Consider the following 7,189-nt stretch of genomic DNA (forward strand, 5'->3'; position numbering starts at 1 on the left):
GATTTGGCTTCTGATTTTCATACTAACAGTTTTATCTGAAATGTCAATTCATTCTTTGTTTCTTATGTTTGATAGCTCATTGAAAATGTCTTCGGGAGCCTTATGTATATAGATAGATCTTCTCTTCTCTAGACATTGATCTAATTGGGATACTTTCTTTGAAATCCAGATTATTGGTACTTTTAATGTCATTAGCATATACCCAGAGGATTTTTCCAGTCCTTAGTATGGAAAGTATAGGTATGTCTTTCAAAAATCTCTTAGATGAGTATGAGATGAAGGATAGAGATTTCAATTCTTAGTATATTAAATGAAAGTTTTGATGATTGGTCTAACTTTCCCCTAACATTAGGAATACCTGAGGATTTAGCCCTTAGTTGAGCCCTCCTGCAACATTAACTCAAGAACTATCTAAGTAAGCTTTGCACAGTGGCAGTATTGTGTAGCCAATGAGGTTTATCCAATGCACGATTATTGCTAATTGAAAACTTTTTCCAATACCCTGCCATGGCGACTTGAAATATAATCGGCATTGGCAATTTCTGACAGTCTCTACGGAGACTGAGTATTAACAAAAAAGAAAGAAAAGAAAAAAAAAGAAAGAAAGAAAAAAAGAACTATCTAAGTATTGTATAAAATCCAGGATAAATGAGGATTCTGCTGAAGTTATATACCTATCCAAGGAGCTTTACCCGGTGAAATATGGCATTTATTAAGGAACATGTATAATAATTAATGAAGAATCTGTAATTGATGAGTAATATATCCAGCTCCTCTTGGTAATGGGAGCCTGTCATGTTCCTCTTAGGGAGCACACGACTAGCAGGGCATAAAACATGAAGGAATCCTAATGCTGATGGCTTTAATCCAAATGTACACACTCTGCCTTGTCTCTCCTGGGAGTCACAGTGCAGCGTGATGGAGACATTCATAAGACGTATGTGAGAGGCACAAAGATCCTACCTGATGTTACAGTGTGTGCTGTGTTGCTGCATATCTTGTATCCTTTCTCATCACTAAGTAAGTGTTTTGGCAAAGCCTATTTAATCCTATGAGTTTGTATGTGGATTCAAATCCAGAAATCCTGCTGTTGGAACAGTGTGAACATTACTCTATATAAACTTTCATCTATTCCTCTCATTTATTGTATGATAATGCCTCCTGCCTTAATTTTAGACCTTTATTACATTTTTCCAGCAGTTCTTTCTTCTGTCTTTGTCAGAAAATAAAGCTACAGGCTTCTGCCAAGTTTGCTAAGAACTGTTACCAGTTCCACAGAGTGTCAGAAGAGATAAGGTTGCCAAATCTCTTCTTAAATAGATTGTTTAACCAATTCTTTTTAGCCCCACATTTCACTACACTTTCAGGAGCAATTAATATTACCAATTTCTGAATCTTTGAGGAAATTCATTATATAAATTGAGTTATTTCTTGGCTTTCTATTCTGCTGGTCTAACATTCAGCTCTTTTGCTTCTTCTAAATTACCACTTGTCCAACAGATTTCCAGCTTCCAATATTGGAATTATTGACCATTCTTTTCTTTCCATCTTTATTGATTTTGAAATTATGTTGAAAAATATTTTTATTATAATTTTGGAGTAGGTCTTCTATATGCATGTGTCCTGTGAATCTCTATGGTAGGCTAGTAAATGCTACAGACTTTTCAAAATAATGTTTTTAATTTATGAAAAAAATATAGGGATAATACTGAAAGCAATTGCATTATAAAGAAGTTATAAAAGATTTTAAGTATTTTTAATATAACAGCAAATGCGAGTCTCCATTCATGCATTAAATAAAAATATTGTGTGGTATATCTAATCATATCTATCATAATTTATAAGGTAGTGATAATTTATAAGGTACCTCACTCTCATAAGGTAGTGATTAGTCTAATCAAAATTTCTATATATCTGCAATTGCCAAAATGTTATATGAAACTACCTGTGATTTTTAGTGATAATAGAAGCCATAAATATTGCTAATGTTACTGGAGTTTGTTGCCTGCACATATAATTGAAGGAAAGAAGTTTCAGTTAGAGGTTACTGAAAATAGATAAATGAATTCAAGTTTATTCAAGTTCATGTACCCTAGTTATGAACTTCTGATTTAGAAGGTCCTCAGAGACAAAGGAAATAAATTTGTGGTTTACTGTTCCACCTTAAATTGGAAGTATCCCAACTTTCCTTAAATCCATGAAAACATAAATAATTTTCTAGAATATTTGTTGAAAACACACTAAAAATGCTGAAGATAATTCACAGTCACTGTATGTAATGTTTTGTCAATCTTATAAAGAAAAAATGCATAACATAAATATATTTAATGGGTAATATGAATTATTTTGAATGTGTTCACGCAGGCAGAAGGCTACCAGAATAAAGATGCAGTGCTGATATTTAAACTAAATTGAAATATATTCTTGTTATTAAAAAAGGTCATGCTCTAGTTGTTGAGGTAAGTAGAATGAGAAAAGATAACATGTTTTGAGGTTGTCATTACTCACATTGTGGAACTTCTAATGTAATACATCAAAAGACAGAGAGTATGATTTACTGGTGCATGGGAATTTCCAAATATGTGAAAGAAGGAGCTTCTCTGAACAATTTCTTATATTCTTTGTGGGATTGGGGACAGAATATTCCTGAGCTCACATACTAAGTTCTGTATATTTATCTTTGTGTGCCCCACTATTTATATAGTTAAAATAATGTAAATATAAGATATATAATGCAATGTATTTGTGTATTTTATTTAAATACATATAAAACAAAATATATTTTAATTGTGTATTTTATTTAAATACATTTCATCTATATATCTTAACTATATATAGTTATATTAAAATAAGTGTCTGAAATGCTTTATTAAAACCTAAAGGAATCTATTAGGATAGATAAAAATCCATAAGGACTTCTGGTTCTGCCAAAATATAATAGACATTTTCTCTCTGCTAAATACAGCTAAAACCTTGGAAATAATGCAAGAGGCAACCAAAGGACAACTTTGAGGGTAGTATGAGGAAGTTAAGCCGTTTCGAGCTAGAATACTTCATCGATGCATCTTATGTTCTTCCATACAATAGAAGAAGATGACCCTGGCTCAGTGTTTTTGTAATCACCAACTCAACAGCAAAAGGCAAAACAGATGATATCATTTGTCCCCTGGATCAAATGGGAATCCCTCTGGAAGTAGGCAAGTATGACACAACTAGCCAGGCTGAAAATAAGTGACCAGGCAAAATACTTTTCTTATGTACTGTGTCTCAGACTTCTCTACCCAACTGAAAGATAATGGGGTAACCAGGTAGCATTGGCTAAAGGGACCCTGTCATAATAAGTGGCCCTTAATTGTCATGGGTCTGAGACACACATACCCCAGCCAGTGAAACCAGAGTGACAGGAAAGCACTGCTAGAGAGAATTACACTACAATAAACAACTACCAAGAAAGTATCCTTCATGCCCCATATCATGTGGAGGGTTGTGTGTGGGAGGTATGAGAGATCTCACTACAGCAAACACCTAACTGGGGAAGTCTCTTTGTCCTTGAAGTCCTGAGATTCCCTTCTTTATCGTATTAGTTTCCTATTGCTGCTGTAACAAAGTACCACAAATGTAGTGGCTTAAATTCAGAATTCCTAAAATCAAGGTGTTGGCTGCACTGCATAATTAATTCTAAAGGCTCTAAGAAAGAGTCCTTTACTTGTTTTTGCAGCTTGGAGAAGCTACCTGAATTTCTTGGCTTCATCCTTCAGCTTCAAATTATATCACTCCAGTCTCTGCCTCTGTCCTCACATATCCTTCCCTGACATTCTGTTCTCTAGTTCTATTTTTAAAGGACACTTGTGATTACATTAGACCCACCCAAATGATTCAGGATACTTGATTCATCTCAAAACTCTTAATATACCATACTCAAAAAGTTCACTTTGCTATGTAACGTAATATACTCAGAAGTTCTGGGGATTATGACTTGGACATCTTTGGAGGTGTCCATTGCACCAACCACAGTCTACTTTCTGGCCCCAATATTCATGTTCACTCTACATGGAAAATATATTGATCTCATCCCAACATCCTCAAAAGTCTCAAACCATCATGATAGGAATTCAAAATCCAAAATCTTGTCTAAACTTTATCAGTCCCAAACTCCCAAATATCATCTAAGTAAGGAATATAATAGAGTCTGACCAATATTTTTTCTGAGGTAAATTGTTCTTTATCTGTGAAACTGTGGAACTGAAGAAACAAATTAATTGCTCTCAAAATGTAATGGAAGTTCAAGCATAAGATAACATTTGAAGACATTCTCATTTACAAAGTGGTAAAATGTCCATGTCTTTCAAAGTGGTTGTACCATTTTGCATTTCTGCCAGTAATACAGGAGGATTCCTGTTGTCCTGATTTCTTGCCAGAATGTAGTATTGTCATATTTTTGGATTATAATCATTCTAAAAAGTGTGTAGTAGCATCTTGTCATTGTAGTTTTAATTTGTATTTCCATAACAGTGCATGATGTTGAGCATCTTTTCATATATGTATTTGTTATCTGAATATCTCATTTTCTGCAAGATCTGATCAGATGCTTTGCCTATTTTTAAATTGGCTTATTTTTTATCATTGACTAATGAGTACACTTAATAGTTTATACAACGTTTATATGTGTTTATAATTTTTTCCCCACAGGCCATGACTAGTCCTTTTATTTTCTTAACAATGTCTATAGCAGACCAGAAGTTTTCAATTCCAATGATCCATGTAACCAAAAATATTTGTATCTCCATAATACTTTGAAATAAAAAAAAGGCTCTGCACAGCAAAGGGTCAACAAAATAAAGATACAACCTACAGAATGGGGAAAATATTTGCAAGTGATATGTCCAAGAAGTTACTTTCCAAAAAATATAAGGAACTCAATTCAATAGAAAGAAAATAAATAATCCTATTTTAAAATGGCAAAATACATAGACATTTATTAAAAGATAACATACAAATGGCCAAGAGGTAGATGGAAAAATGCTCAACATCATTAATCATCAGAGAAATGCAAATCAAAACACCAATGACATATCTCATACCTTTTAGAATAGCTATTATCTAAAGGACAATAACAAGTGCTGGGGAAGATGTGGAAGAAAGGAAACACTTACTCTTGATGAGAACATAAATTATTAGAGCCATTATAGAAAACTGTGGAGTTGCCTCAAAAAATTAAAAACAGAATACCATATGATCTAGCAATTCCACTATTGGATATATATCCAAAGAATATCAAATCAGTATGTTGAAGAGACATCTGCATTTCCATGTTTATTGTAACACTCTTCACAATAGTCAAGATATGGAATCAACCTAAATGTTTTTCAATAGATGGATGGATAAAGAAAATGTGGAATGCATACATAATGTAATACTATTTGGCAATAAAAAATGAAATCCTATCATTCACAACAACATCAAGGAACTAGAGGATGTTATGTTAAGTGAAATAAGTCGGGCATAGATAGACAAATGTCTCATGTTCTCAGTCACATGTGGGAGCTAAAAAATTGATCTTATGGAGATAATGAATAGAATTGTGGCTTCTAGAAGGTTGAAAGGGTTTTGGAAAGGGGGAATGAAGAGGGTTTGGTTAATGGGTACAATAACACAGTTCAAGAGAAAAAGTAAGAGCTAGTATAGGATAGCATATAAAGGTCACTATAGTTAACAATAATTTATTATATAATTCAAAATAGTTAGAAGATTTGGAATATTTCCAACACAAACAAATGATAAATGTTTGAGGTGATAGACATCCTGATTGTCCATATTTGATCATTACACTTTGTATGTTTATATTAAAATACAACATGTACCACATTAATATGTACAACTTTCATGTATCCATAAAAACGAAAAATAAAAAGTTAGTACATATAAACAAACACAAAAATAAGTTTTCAATTTCAATGAACTATTATGTAACTTTTTTTTTTATAAACCATGACTTTGGTGTTATAGCTAAAATCACATCATCGAACCAAAATTTACAAAGATTTTCCAAGGTTTTCTTATAGGAGTTTCATAGTATTGTGTTTTATATTTAGTTCTATAATGCACTTTGAGTTAATTTTTATGAAAGGTGTAAGATCTGTCATCTATCTCTATATTGATTTTATGGCATACAATGTCTAATTTTCTAAAAGATTTGTTGAAAAGACTGTCATTTCACCATTGAATTGTCCTTGATCTTTTGCTATATTGTGTGATTCTATTTATGGGCTTGATATCTGTTCCATTAATCTATGTGTCTATTCTTTCACACATACCATGGCATCTTGATTACAGTAGATTTATGGAAAGTTTAGAAGTCAGGTAGTGTCAGTCCTCCAGAGTTGTTTTTCTTCAGTATTTTGTTGGTATTTCTGGGCTTCCTGCTTTGCTATCTAAAGTTTTGAATCAGTTTGCCAATTCCCACAAGATAGTTTGCTTGGATTTTCATTGGAATTGTCTTAAATCTATAAATAAATTTGGAAATAATTACTATCTTATAAATACTGAATATTTCTATCTACAAACATGGAATGAATGGTTAATGTTCCATTTATTTAAATGCTCTTTGATTTATTTCATCAGAGCTTTTAAAAATTTTTTCCATATATACATAATGTACATATTTTGTTAGAGATATACCTGTGTGGTTTTTGGTACTATTGCAATAGATGTACCATAATATACCATGCTAAGACTAATCAAAAGATGCTGGAGTAGCTATTTTAATTTCAAACAGAGCAGACTTCAGAAAAACAAAAATTAGCAGGGATACATAGAGACATTACAAGAGAATAGACAAGTCAAGTCACTGAGAGGACATAATGATTTTTTACCTGATTTTTTATTGAAGGCTGGCTTTTCCATTTAAACAATCACAGACAGTATTCTAAAACACTGACATGGTATATGAAGAATTGTCAAAAAGATTATTATACCGTGAATTTAGTCTAATTATTAGCTATATCAGATTATGAACCAAATAACACGATATGCTACCAAAATGTTGTGTGAGTATAAACTTAATTAAACATATTTTTAGTGCAATCAACAGGATACCTTGGATGGAACAATTATGACCTAAAATATTCCCAATGAATTAGTAAAAATTGTATAAAATCACTTGATTTTAAATGTTATACATATTATAACA

General features: G+C 32.2%; 1 non-coding gene across 1 annotated transcript; it reads left to right on the forward strand.

The window, feature by feature from the left end:
- The first annotated feature begins 418 nt into the window (after positions 1–418).
- LOC142875261 (U4 spliceosomal RNA) lies at positions 419–561 on the forward strand. The gene has a single exon (XR_012922660.1). It is a non-coding gene; the product is annotated as a U4 spliceosomal RNA (small nuclear RNA).
- The last annotated feature ends 6,628 nt before the right edge of the window (positions 562–7,189 follow it).

Source organism: Microcebus murinus, chromosome 13 (genome assembly GCF_040939455.1).
Source record: "Microcebus murinus isolate Inina chromosome 13, M.murinus_Inina_mat1.0, whole genome shotgun sequence".
NCBI classification, from domain to species: domain Eukaryota; kingdom Metazoa; phylum Chordata; class Mammalia; order Primates; family Cheirogaleidae; genus Microcebus; species Microcebus murinus.